Source organism: Camellia sinensis, chromosome 11, assembly GCF_055761805.1.
Source record: "Camellia sinensis isolate YWXY chromosome 11, ASM5576180v1, whole genome shotgun sequence".
NCBI classification, from domain to species: Eukaryota; Viridiplantae; Streptophyta; class Magnoliopsida; order Ericales; family Theaceae; genus Camellia; species Camellia sinensis.
In genome coordinates this window covers 91,011,331-91,026,399 of record NC_138971.1, presented here as the reverse complement: position 1 = coordinate 91,026,399, position 15,069 = coordinate 91,011,331, and the positions used below count along the sequence as shown (strand labels likewise).

The 15,069-nt window shown below is 32.2% G+C and overlaps 1 long non-coding RNA gene across 1 annotated transcript; it reads right to left on the bottom strand.

Annotated features, from left to right (window-relative positions):
• Positions 1–11,807: 11,807 nt before the first annotated feature.
• Positions 11,808–15,069, bottom strand: LOC145803175 (uncharacterized). Its single transcript, XR_014345295.1, has 3 exons — positions 14,411–15,069; positions 12,122–13,538; positions 11,808–12,035 (listed from the first exon to the last, which is right to left on the bottom strand). It is a non-coding gene; the product is annotated as an uncharacterized LOC145803175 (long non-coding RNA).

Sequence of the window (15,069 nt, the reverse complement as noted above, 5' to 3'; positions counted from 1 at the left end):
TTTATTTTATTTTTTTTTATCTTTTATCTGACTCTTTATATTATTTTGTAGTTGAAATTTGAATAATTATCTTTTTATTTTATTTATTTTATATTTTTATTTGTGCCTCTTTTGTTCATATTTAAATATTTATCATTTTATTTAAATATATATAATCCTTTTGACTTTTGAGATTTAGATAATTAACAAATGATTAAAAATTAGAAAAAGTGGGAAGGGAGACTTGAAAAGTGACACGTAGGAAAGAGAATCCATAAGAATTTAGTATTAAGAGTTTGGAAAATTTTCATATTCCACTACATTTGTTTATATATATACTAGCGGTAACCCGTGCGATGCACGGAAAAATAGACTATATATATTTTGTGTGTCACTTGATAACATAAATAACTTGTATCAAACTAAATAAAACATTAAAAGAGAGAAATTCTATAAGCTCAGAAAAGTTATCATAAATTTACTTGGATTTTTAAATCAGTGGTGTATATTATTATTGTGGGATCAAATTATGAATAACTTTTAATTATAATTTATAAGTAGTTTTTTAAAAAATTTAATCTAAATTTGTTGCCTTGCTTATAAAAAGAACTTCTCAAACAAATCATTAATTGATTATATTAGCAACTCTCTATCTTTGATTTCCTCTATCAATGACACACTCATATCATATCAAAGTATAAATCATTCTCCATAGTTTGAATAATACTTGCATAGTTCCTACATCATTTTAAAAAAATTAATCAAGATAAGAATGTCATAGTATTATAAAAATTATATAAGAGAATAATTTTAATCCATTTTATTTATAAAAAAATGACAAAAAAATTATTTGAATTGTACTTGAAAAAATATAACAAATGATAGCTTTAATCATTAGATACCCAAAAAAAAATTATATCGGTTACTCAACGAAAAAATGGTCAAATACAAATAGAGTCATGAACATTAAATTAAATCATATGGGCTCTAAATTGATAGTATAATCTAGCAAATCAACTAATAATAACATAGAGATATTGACAAATATGTAGTACTTCCCTATCATCTTTGTATTATATTCATTAATTTCATATATTATATGAAAGTTTTATTCGTCTCGATCCTTCAATAAAATAAGGATCAAGAAAACAAATTTGATAAGAAATTGATTCTAAACTTAATTATTGAAAAAACAAAAATTTCAAAGAGAGAATTTAGAGATGGGATTGAAGAAATACTATAACGAATGACAGCCTTATAAAAAAAATTAAAAAAAAAAAAACATAACAATGATCTAATGCAAATTATTTTTAATAACTAATAATAGAAAGAATCTCAAATTATTACCTTTTATAAATATAGTGAAAAAAATTAATTTTGTGAGATTTTTGTGCTACCTTCTCCCATGTAGCCTTTATTATTTCATTATTAATACTATTCTCATTCAGAGCGATAATTTTTTTTTTTTTTATAATCTTTATCATTTGGTAGATAATAACGAATAATAAAAATTATCAAGAGAAAGTTAAGAATTTAATAGGAGATAAGAAGTTATAGATAAGAGCATTTCATAAGATAAAAAATTTAAAATAAAAAAAGATAATATGTGATAAGAGAAAAAAAATGAGTAAATCAAAATAAAGATTTAGATATATACGTCTTCGATAGATATATAGATTAACAAATCATATCTTTATCTAAATTTTATTATTTAAATTTTTTGAAAATCAATTATTTAATCTTTATCTTTATCTGTAGGCCACGAAATTAATCTTTATAAATTATTTATCAATTTTTATATATTTATTTATCTATAAGTCATGAAATTATTTTTTTTAAATAATTTTTAAAATTTTTATCTTTATCTATAGGTCATGCAATAAATTTTTATAAATTATTTATGAATTTTTAATTAAAGTACGAAATGAGGGGGAAAAAAAGAGAGTAATTTTGTTTAAAAAAAAATCAATTATTTAATCTTTATCTTTATTTGTAAGTCATGAAATTAATTTTTATAAGTTATTTATCAGCTTTTATTTGTTTATTTATGGGAAGAAATTTTAAATTATCTATAAGTTATAAAATTAAATTTTTTAAATTAATTGTTTATTTTTTATCTTTATCTGTAGATTATAAAATTAATTTTCAGTTTTTATATGTTTATCTATATGGAGGAATTTTGAAATTCAAATCTTTATCCATAAGTAATGAAATTAATTTTAATTTTAATTAATCAAATAAATAAAAAAATGAAGAAAAATAAAAAACATGAAAGGCAATTAAATAAGGTTGCCACGTAGGAAAGAGAGTGTTTTAAAATTATGAGAATTTATGAATAAATATTTGGAGGTTTTTGACCAAATAAATTTTAAATTATCTATAAGTTATAAAATTAATTTTTTAAAATTAATTGTTTATTTTTTATCTTTATCTGTGGATTATAAAATTAATTTTCAGTTTTTATATGTTTATCTATATGGAGGAATTTTGAAATTCGAATCTTTATCCATAAGTAATGAAATTAATTTTAATTTTAATTAATCAAACAAATAAAAAAATGAAGAAAAATAAAAACATGAAAGGCAATCAAATAAGGTTGCCACGTAAGAAAGAGAGTGTTTTAAAATTATTAGAATTTAGGAATAAATATTTGGAGATTTTTGACAAAATAACTACATTTGGTTATATATATAGTATAGTATATATATATATATATACTATAGATATAGATAGATAGATATGTCTACGCGTATGAATTATAATAATAAATGCATCACATGTATTAGATGTGGTCATGTAAAACGGCCTGTAATTAAGATAGTGGGACAAATCATCTTTAAACGATGGAGGACTCATCACCGTTCACCAGTTTTCAAAAGCTAAATAAATAAATAACAAAAAACAAAAAAAAGGAGGTAAACACCACAACGGTTTTGGGGATGGCTGATAGAAATCAATTAAGTTACATGAGTTTTATTTTATTTTTAAAAACGTCGCTTGATATTAATATTATTATTTAAATAAGTTAAATTTAAATTTATCTAAAAATTGATTAATCGGTTCAATTTTATGCGCCATAAAAATCAAATTACTCAGATCAGTTCAATTAACGTTCATTTGATAGAAAGGTAAATAAATCAAATTTAAACACGTTTTGAAACTCATTATATTTTGAAGTGAAGTTTAAATTAACCTATTACTCAAATTGTTTATAACCCTAGATATGCATCAATTGTAAATTGTGAAAATAGCAATATTAGACATTTAGAAAACATTATCTTATTATTTGAAGCCTATAGATATTAAGAGTTTTTATTAGTGCAGGAATTTGGTATGTGGTAGCTAATTTAAAAGGGATTGGTTTAGAAGTTGAAAATAATGTGGCTATCACTTTTGTATTGGTGTTTTATCCAATATTGTTGATTGAGGTGGGGTAACGTCATGGCTGCGCTATGAACATGTCAAAAAATTTCATCTAATATGTGTAGCATATGTATCAAATTCATTAGGAATACAAACAATAGCATGCTAAAATTTAATTTATTCATTCAAATCATAAACACTTTTCTATTTATCACAAAACATTTATGTTGTGAAAAGTATGGGGTGACATCTAATCGACGCCTCAATATTTTCATCTAATACAAGGTACGTGTAAAAAAAATATAATTCTTTAATTTGAATTTATCGAAAATCAACATAAACTAATTAATGTTGTTTGAGAAGATGAGCGGACTGGGTTGAGTTGGGAGGGTTAATTTTTAAATGTTCACTAAGTTTGTTACTAAAGCTTAAATTTTGTCGAACTTTCTATAAACTGACTCAACCTATATATATATATATATATATACATACACACAACATTACCTTGTACTTTACCCACACAATCTCTATTTAAGTTTAATACTATTTGTTGGATCATTTTAATATCTTTTATTTATTTATTTATTTATTTGGTGACCTTTTGTCTGGTTCATGAATCTTATTTTTTGGTGACCTTTTGTTTTGTTCATGAATGGAAATTAATTGGAAAGTCATGGTGGTGAGTTAATATTTGGAGGTTTTGGGACTCTCTCGTTTTCCTAGTTTAATGGTCATTATTTTTTGGTGTAATTTGTAAGGTCCTAGTGGTCTATAAATTGTTCCTCTCATCTACTCTTTTTCAGACTAACTATTTTTTACACTTGAGAGATTACTAGCCAAAGAATGGTGTTTTTTTTCTTTGTAGAGTTTTGGATTCACCATCTTGTGCAAAGTTGGCCTGAACTGTACGACAAGTGGCTGGGCTGTTGTATCCTAGAGAGGACAAGTCATAGTTTAATGACTGTTGTATCAGTATTTGGATTCTTCCTACCGCAGTGGGCTTGGTCTGCTTAAAGAAAACGAGATGTCCATGTATTAGTCTGATCTATTTGTATCTCATTTTCTTTGCATTATTTATCAATTAAATATAATTCTTCTAATATTTTCACCAACGATTTTAAGGAGATCAAAATGGAACAAGTACCAAAAAAAAAAAAAAAAAAAACCAATAACAGAATTTGAGATCTTAACAAGTCTTTCAGGTTCAAGGGAGTTCATTTTAAGAGGTGAAAATGAAAAGTTCTTTTTTACCTTAGCCTTTTGAAAGTTGCTTATGTTCTTACCGAGAAGAATCCAAACAAAATCACAACCGATGAGATGAATGATGAAGACTACGAGGCACGTGAAGCAAAAGTGGGTTCACACAATACAAATGAGTATAAATGTCATTTTTATCTCTTAAATTGTCTTGCTGATCAATTTTATGATTACTATGATACCACTTACACTTCCGCAAAGAAAATTTGGAAAGCTTTACAGACTAAGTATGATACTAAAGAGGCAAGAACAAAAAAGTATGCAGCGAGCCGATTTTTTCGCTTCCAAATGGTGGATGAAAAATCTGTTGTGAAGCAAGCACAAGATTTCCAAATGATAGTTACAGAAGTAAGATCTAAAAGCATCAAGATTGGTGACAATTTGATAATTGCAAGACTAGTTGATAATTTACCGCCATCTTAGAGAGAATTCCAAAAGAGCATGCACCACAAACAAAAGAAGACTTCCTTAGAGGCATTGATCACTCGCATCCGAGTCGAAGAGGATGCTAGAGGCCAAGATGCAAAGAGGGTGATGACAATTCCACTACAAAGGTAAACTTTGTTTTAGCAAATAATAACTTACCCAAAGGTTACAATTCCAAGAATGCTTATTTGAAACCTTATAAAAAGAATATGAAGAATTATGGTAAAGCTCACAATAAATGGATTAATCCAAATAAGAACCAAGGTCCACCAACTCCACAAAATATTACATGCTTTGTCTGTGGCAAAAGTAGGCATATTGCTTAAACTTGCAAATTTCGAAAACGTACACCTGCCCCAAAGGCAACGTTATCGAGGAGCCATTTGTGGCGATGATTAAAACATTTGCATGGTTAATTATGTAGACGGTTGGTGGGCAGATTCTGGTGTTAATAGATATGTTTGTTGTGTTAAAGCTTGGTTCAAGGTGTATACTCCCTTTAATGATGAGAAAACAATTATACTAGGTGACTCTAGTCAAACCAAGATACTTGGGAGTAGTGAGGTTGACCTTAAGTTCACCTCTAGACGTGTGCTTACTTTAAAAGATGTGTTTTATACACCATCCATGAGAAAAAATTTGATGTCAAGTTATTTATTGATAAGGCTAGCTTTAAGTAAACTATGGAATCTGATCAATATGTGATTACTAAGAAGGGTATTTTTGTGGATAAGGGTTATTCTTGTGATGGGATGTTCAAACTGAATGTTAAGATTAATAAACCATCTACCAATTCAATTTATATGTTATCTTTTATTAATTTTTGGCATCCTCGCTTGTGTCATATTAACAGTAAATATATGGGAATCATGAGTAGTTTAGGATTAATTCCTAAAGTGACAAAAAAAATTTGAGAGATGTGAAGTTTGCAGTAAAGCAAAAATTACTAAGAGGCCTCATAAAAGTGTTGAAAAAAACTACCGAATTGCTAGAATTATTTCATACTGATTTGTGGGAGTTTGAAGGAATTTTAACTTATGGTGGTAACCAATATTTTTATCACTTTTATTGATGATTTTTCAAAATACACAAACGTATATTTATTAAAAAATAAAAAGTGATGCTTTTGAGAAATTTAAAGAATTTCTTCTTGAAGTGGAAAATCAATTCGGCAAAAAGATTAAGAGAATTAGAAGTGATAGAGGCCGGGAGTATGAATCTCTTGGATTCAACTCTTTTGTTCAGTCAATGGAAATTATTCATGAGACTATTCCACCATATTCACCTTCATCTAATGGCGTAGCTAAAAAAAAATAAAACGTTAATTGACTTGATGAATGTTATGCTTATTGATTCAGGTGCTCCCTCAAATCTTTGGGACAATGATATTTTGACAACTTGCCATGTGATAAATAGAGTGCCACACAAAAAGACTAAAATTGTACCTTATGAGTTGTGGCAGGGGCATAAACCAAAATTAGATTGTTTGAGGGTTTGGAGTTGTTTAGTTTTTGTGAGGCTTGCAGATTCTAAACGACCTAAATTGGATGAACAAGCTACCACTTGTGCTTTTCTTAGGTACGCGCTGCATAGTACAACTTATAGATTTTTTGATATGAAAAATAATATTATTTTTTAATCAAGTGATTCTATTTTTCATGAAAATAATTTTCCTTTCAAATCTAGAAATAGTGGGGGTCAAATAATTTATCAAAATATTTTATCCATGCCTAACTCTTCTACTCCATCTCAAGTTTTTCAAGAACAAGAAAATTCTCAAATCCAACCAAGGAGGAGTAAACGAGCTAAAATTGAAAAAGATTTTGACCTTGACTATTATTTTTACAATGTGGAAGAAATTCCTCCTACGGTACAAAGAGCTTTATCATCATTTGATGCTATTTTCTGGAGAGAGGCTGTAAATGATGAGATAGATTCACAACTTTCAAATAAAACATGGAAGCTAGTGGATTTACCCCCAGGTTGTAAAACTATTGGGTGTAAATGGGTCTTTCGTGAAAAACTTAAACTGGGTGAAACTATAGATAAATATAAAGTAAGGATTGTCGCTAAAGGTTTTAAGCAACAAGTTGATCTTGATTTCTTTGATGCTTTTTCCCCGGTTACTAGAGTTACATCCATTAGATTGTTGATAGCAGTGGCTGCAATTCATGATTTAAAATTTCATCAAATGGATGTGAAAATAGCATTTTTAAATGGAGATTTAGATGAGGAGATTTATATGGACCAATCAGAGGGTTTTGAGAGCCTAACCAAGAAAGCAAGGTCTGTAAGTTAACTAAATCCCTTTATGGTTTAAAACAAGCTCCTAAACAATGGCATGTGAAATTTGATTCCTGCATACTTGAGAATGGTTTTAAGACTAATGAATGTGATAAGTGTATATATTATAAAACTTGTGAGAATGCACATGTGATTATTAGCCTATATGTGGATGATCTATTTATCTTTGGCTCTAATTTGCATATTATAAGTGAGATTAAAAATATGCTTAATAGCCACTTTGATATGAAAGATCTTGGTGAAGCTAATTTTATTTTGAGAATTAAAATTACCAAGACTAATGATGGCATTTTTCTTGATCATTCGCATTATGTTGAGAAATTTTAAAGAAATATAACTTTCTAGATGTAAACATGTTGCTACTCCTTTTGATGCAAGCATACATTTATCTGTTATAACAAATGAAAAAGAAGTGATTAATCAAAAGGAATATGCTAGCATGATTGGTAGTTTAAGATATGCTACTGACTGTACTAGACCTAACATTGTATATGCTGTTGGAGTACTTAGCAAATTTACTAGCAAGCCAAGTCGAGATCATTGGCTAGCCATGAGAAGAATTATGTGATATTTATCTGGTACCAAAAATTATGGTTTGTTTTATAACAAGTATCCTGCGATACTTGAGGGATATAGTGATACCGATTGGAACACTTTGTCAAGTGATTCTCTCTCTCTCTCTACCTCGGGTTTTATTTTTACCTTGGGTAGTGGTGCTATATATTGGAAGTCTAAAAAACAAACTATAATTGCTAATTTTACAATGGAAGCTGAGCTTATAGTGTTATCTTCAACATGTGAGGATGTGAATTGGTTGAGAGATTTTTTACATGAAATCCCTTTTTGGAAAAAACCAATTCCTCCTGTGTTAATTCGTTGTGATAGCACTGCTGCTATTGATAGAGTGAACAACCATTTTTATAATGTTAAATCAAGACCTATTCAAAGGAAACACAGTAATGTGAGATCTTATTTGAGTAATGGCATCATAATTGTGAATTATGTAAAATCTTGTGATAATCTTGTGGATCCGTTAACACTACTAGAAACATGGCTTTTTGCGTCAATTTTTTTCTGACGGATTATTTAACCGTCACAAAAAATCACGTTTTCCATCAAATTCTGATTTTACTTGACCCAATCGTGTTCTTAACCCCCCAATAAATAAATAAATAAATAAAAATCCAAATCATGTAAACTTGACCTATGTCCCCTTTTTTTTTTCTTCTTATTTCCCAAATCTGAACTCTCTCTCTCTCTCTCTCTCTCTCTCAAAATCTGTATCTCGCTCGACTCTCTCCCTCGAATCTCACTGTCTCTCTCGCTCGACTCTCACTTTGATGAAGATTTGAAGATTTTGATCGATTGTTGATGAAGATTTGAAGATTTCAATCGATTCATAATCGAGATTCATAATCGGCAGGCCTAAACACTTCTTTGTTTCTCTCTGTAATGTTTGACACATCTTCACCGATTCAACTCTCTCTGTAATGTTTGACACATCTTTATCGATTAATCTGTAATGTGTAAATTGAAACATTAATCGATTCAACTCTCTGTCTCTCTCTGTAATCTAGCTCTCCTCTCTGCTCTTCGCTACTCTCTCTCTCTCTATATATATATAACCATGTCATGTATCATGATTGAATGAGGCATTTTTTGGTTCAACATTGAGATATATTTTAGCTCGTAACAGATCCACTTGCTCGTAATCTCTCTCTCCCTCTCTGATTTTGTTTGTATGTTTTTATATGTATCTAATTTTATTTTTCTTTTTGTCTATACGTATATATATATACAAATGTATATATGTAAGATGTAAAGTGATATCATCAGTTTCTGTAGCGAGTACAAAGCAAAAAGCAATGGCTTCGAGGAGCTTCACGACATTGCTTCGTCAGAGGTATAATTCATCTTTTATTCATTTATTCTTATCGTTTTTGTTCTGCTGATGCGCTGAAGCTTGATTTGATCGTTGAGAAATGTTTTTTAAATGATCATTTGGATGAAATCTGAGAAGTAAATTTCATTCAAATTGACTATGGTTTTCTTCTCATCTAGTTACCGGCGACATTGATTATATATTCAGATTAGTTTTGTTTGAAACTTGTTTTCTGACATTAAATCGAATTTTTCCATGTGGTGTTTGTTCGCAGAACAGATGATATCAAAGATGGAGATACTTTTTTTCCATATGTTTTTACATTGTGATCTATGGCTTTCATTTGAATGTAACATTTTTCATTGATTTGTAAAGAGAAAGGAAAAGAACAAAGAAAATATAGAGTAAAAAGATGCTAAAATTATTATTATCATAATTTTCACTTTATTTTTCCTCTACAAATCCCTGATCCAAACATAGCATGAGTTTTTCATTAATATTCTTCATTACAATTGTATGGCAGCTAGTAAGATAGTCTCGTTGGGAGTTGGAGGTTGTATTGGGTATCTGTTTTGCAATTGGTATTGGTATGTTCCCTTGGGCTCTTTTGCCCATTTTTTTTGTTTGTCCTCTGTTTTTGTTGTTTCAATTTTTTTTTTCCTTTCAATCAATTTCTACTTGGATTATTATTAGTCTTTTATGTTAATAATTTCTATTTATCATTCAATGCTCATTGATCTAGTAGAATTAATGAACTAGAGGATAAAAAGTCAAGTACTCTTCGCCGAAAAACTCTCCAATTGGATTGCGACTTTAGATGGCTCGAAAAAGTTAAATTACTGAGGTTTCGGGCTAAACGCACTATTCCCACTGAGCCATACTCCGCTGTGTTTTCCATTCCTCTATGCCGCGGCTAGATGTTGGAACCCGGTTATGCACGTGTTTAGCTTCGGGGGGTAAAAGATATGTCCTACAATCGAAGAATTTCAAGCTTTGATGGAGTCTCGGCGTGACGAGGAAATCTTGCCCCAGTCGCGTTTTGGCCACATTCAAGCTTTAGGAAGGATGTGCAGGCTCACTTTACAAGATGCCCGATCTTTGATTCACAACGGGGAGTTGGACATCCCAAGCTTGATTCATCGGTTTTCTGATGCCGACGACCGCGGCGACCGTCTCTGGCAATGTTTTCGGCAGCATGCTCTCTACTTGTGTATGTTGACCCATTTTCTGCTTGCCCCTAGCTTTGGAGGGTCTAGCATTCGTTTGATTGAAGTTTCCCAAGGCTTGAAAGAGAGCAAGAGCTGCATCGGGCTGACACTAGCCGAGACTTTGATGGGCTCTGATGCTTTCCACCGCCGGGAGACAATCAAGTTTGCAAGAAGTCCACTACTGTTGTAGGTAATGTTTCCCACCCTTCTCACATGTGTTTCTCACATCACTCGGCCCACGGGCACTGTTTTTCTCTCAAAACCCTTTCTCACTTTTCCTCTTCACGTACACCTCTCTATTATTTAATCTCTCTTATTTTTCATCCCTCCCCAGGTTTGGCTGATGGATAGGTTGAAAGTAGTGGACGCTTGCCCTGCGTATTCAGCACGCGGCTATTTCTTTCGCCCTCGGCTAGTTGACTTTTCAAACAAGGGATGGTGGTGCCATTGGATGTGTAGCAGGTCTGCTGTTGACATCGTTTGGCGTTGCCCCTGGCTTGATTTGCCGAAGATGAGCTACAGCATGTCCCGGCAGCCTAGCATTCAGTTGGTTGGCTTGACACACTATGTCTTCTACTTCCCATTTCGATTCAGGCGTCAGTTCGGGCATGACCAGACCAGCCTAGAAGAGGGGATAGAGTACCCAGCTTCTTTTCCGATCCGAGGCGCACAGCTAGCTCGGTATTCCACTGCATGCAGAACAAGAGAACTTTTGGCCCCCATTCCCAGTTTCAGTTGTACCCTTTCTAGCGAATGCACAGCTTGGCTTGAAGATGAGGCACAAACCGGGCCTACTTTGGCATCTGAAGCTTCCGCAATCTCCGGGAGAGGACGCAGGAACGCCTGACTATGCCCCAAGTTTATTGCTTTAATATGTACTTTCAAGTTTTCCTTTTGAATGTAATAAAAAGCAACTTCAATTTGTATCAAGAGTCGGAGAACTTTGTATTGAAATCAATAAAATTGAAGGTTGTGGGTACTGAAAATTTTCCGTTTGGTCCAAAAATGGTCTAAGTTATAAAAAGATTTATTTGAGCAAAATCAACTTTTATCAAAACTTGTCAAAACCATTTTCGATAAGGATCACAACTAGACACGCCCGAAATCCATCCTTGAGATGTACAACCCCGGATCCAACAACTGAAAAGTTGTCCCTTATCTGAATAGCACTGCACTTATCACGCCCCAAACTTGCCCCTAAAAGTTTGGGCATGACCTACACAGAAACGGACGCATAACCTGGTATACATATCATATGGGGCCTGAACGGAAGCATTTACCAATATAAATTAACATAAATAAAAGAACTACATCCATTGAGCGACCACTATCATGCCAGGATCACAGACAGAACATAAGGCAAATAAACATACAGTGACATGCACCAGAGAGTTAGTTATGTACATATATATATACAGACCCAGCCCTTAGAATTGGGCGTAAAACAACATGGACAAGCAAAGGAATTATATATACATCAACCTTAAGCAAACAATCAGAGTGTAAAATCAAAAGTTTAGCAAAAAGGGCTGCCTTCACTTAAGTGCCTGGATACTCTGAGGTTGACAAAAGAGGCACGGATGCCATGGGTTAAAACTGACCTCCAGGTGGAGTGCCTACAGAAACAGACATAAGACAAAGTGAGTCAAGCTCAGTGAACAGTAGTACATAAACAATTTAAAGATTAACTTAATTTACTTACAATGTACACATTTCTCTAATTAGATAAGTAAATGCAAAAATCCTGTGGTTAGTCTGATTCTGTACACATTTCAGAACAGTCTTGTCGGTTCATAACTTCATAGGTTGGCCCTTGACCTGATGGGTTCACACATTCACAAATTAGCCCTTGGCTTAACTTAGATGCATAACTTCACAAATTGGCCCTCGGCCTTTAAGATTCATAGTTTCACAAGTTACAGATTCATACTTCACAAGTTGGCCCTCGGCCTCATAATTTCAGAATTCACAAGTTGGCCCTCGGCCTCATAAGTTCACAAATTCACAAAGTGACCCTCGGCCTCATAAGTTCACAAATTCACAAAGTGGCCCTCGGCCTCATAAGTTCACAAATTATACCTTTCATATCTTCACAAATTATATCTTTCATAAGTTCACAAGTTATTCCTTTCATATCTTCACAAATTATATCTTTCATAAGTTCACAAGTTATTCCTTTCATATCATCACAAATTATATCTTTCATAAGTTCACAAGTTATTCCTTTCATATCTTCACAAATTATATCTTTCATAATTTCACATAACCGGGTGACCCATAAAGGGACCAAATTGGCTTTAAGCCCAGTTCTTGTATGTATGGACTCAAGAGGTGGTTCGCATTGCAGCACTTAGTTTCGTACTAGGAATCAATAGTTCTTGAAGACTGAACAATTCATATTATGTCATAGCATAAACGAAGTGAATAAACATAACATAATAATGCCAGGTTCATACAAATACCGTTCACAATGGTGCACACAAATTTCCCTTTATGATTCATTACATGTAGCCATAGTCATCTTACATATAACAAAGTATTAATAATAATTATTTACAGAAACATATGTGTCGTTACAGTACTATTCATGGGGATAGAACAATTCGCACCATAACGTGAGTCATATAACAATGTTATTGATATTCAATTCTTTGACGTATAAGGAAACCCATGGTTCTGTTCGATTTTCATTTCGTTAATCCATTTTAGGCAGATGTCTATGTCATAAAACATGTATCGAACTAAATAAGGCTGTAGGAGTCCAGGATAGGATGTTCAAAATATCATGTTCCCATTAAGCGGGGTTTATATTCATAATCCCTTCTTGCCAACCAGTTGCATAATATTAATAATTCTTGTGCGGAGTTATAGGTAATTTACAGGTTATTATACATTAAGGATAACCATTAACCATAACCAGAATGTAGAGTAGTTTCAGCGTCATACCGAAGTGCACATAATCTTTCAATGTTCTCACCGATCCCTAAACAACATAAATGCTTACAAAGAACAGTGCGTTAACAATAAGAATTATTTACGGTAAGTAAACGTACGATTGCAGAACTACTACTCACAGTGATTGGTTCCCGGTGGTAATAGGACGATATCCTCGTCTCGACCTACAAGTACAGTGCACAACACATAATATGAGATTATACTCGCTCATTTACTTATTCTCTTTGATCATTCGATCAATTAGCCATGGTGGTACCAAGCTCATTATTTCTTAATAAGTTATACTCCATGTCACAGAAACAGGAGAAATCAATGGAAAATGGTTTAGGTGAAGAAATGGTATAAAATTAGTTGACAGAAAGTGAACAATCGTCACTAATTTGGGCATAACTATTTTTGTATTTAGAATTTGGGAGTGATACCACTTCCATTGGAAACTAGACTTCCGGGGCTTGATTTTAGACTCAAGAATCACTCAAAACGGAGCCCCGAGGCAAAAGATATGCTTATTCAAAGATGGCTGGACAAAGCTGTCTTCCACACGTGCGGGAAACAGGGCCGCACGTGCGGCTCTGGGCAGTGTGTAGTCCGAAAATGGCTCTTTTTGCTCCAACACTTGGTTTTTCCATTTTTAAGCTTGGTTCTTAACATAAATGACTCAAAAACATGTAGAATTGCCCTATAACATGATAAACTAACATCAACCAAGTGTAATTTCATTTCAAACAATTCAATCTTTGTCTCAAAGTTCAAGATTAATGCTTAATCTTTCATGATCTTCAAGGTTCTTAAAAACACAACCCACAACCCACAAATTCACATGATTCTTGCATAATCTAAAGTTTATTTCATGATATCCATGAGCTTGAGCTCCACTCATAAACAAAATTAAAGAACTCAATTTCTAATTCCTCAAATTAGCTCAAGTAAATACATAGATAAACCTTAACCCCAAATGGGTTTAAATCTTCCAAGATCTCTATGATTTTACCAAATTGATACTTTAAACACAAGATTTCAAGATAGATTTTCATACCTAACTCAATCTTTGTCTATCTCTTAGCTCTCTTCAATTCCTCCAAGTCCCATGGGTGATCTTCTTTCTTTCCTTCAATTCTCTTCCATCATCTTCAAAGCCTCCATGGATGTTGAGAAAATTGACACTCTTCCCTCTCTCCCTTTCACGGTTTCCTCTCTCTCTCTTTAGATATTTTGTTTTTTGACTCCAAAAGTATGAGTTCACCACTTATATAACTCATACACACCTATATATTTAATTATACAAGCTTTATCACAAATAAGGAGGGCTAAACACGCCCTTACGAATCGCGAAAAATTAAATTTCAATTAAACTTTCCAGATGACTCTAAAAATTATGATGATCATAAATATGTCCCCTATTCTGATTTCTGAAGCCTCTAAGGCCTTCAATTTGCAGTACAAAGTTAACCACCCAAACGCACATTAACAAATCAGACAAATTAGATTTCCAATTATGTTTCCCAAATAGTTCTAAAAATTTTCATTAACACATCCAAGTCCTCAATTGTGATTTCTGAACCCGTAAAGGTCGGTAATTTCAATTTTACAGTCGTGGCTCAACAAATAATTCCTCAATTTGAACACATATCAATAAATCAAAATGCATTAATCCAATAGGCCGTAAAGGTAATCTCTAATACGGATTCTGGGGTC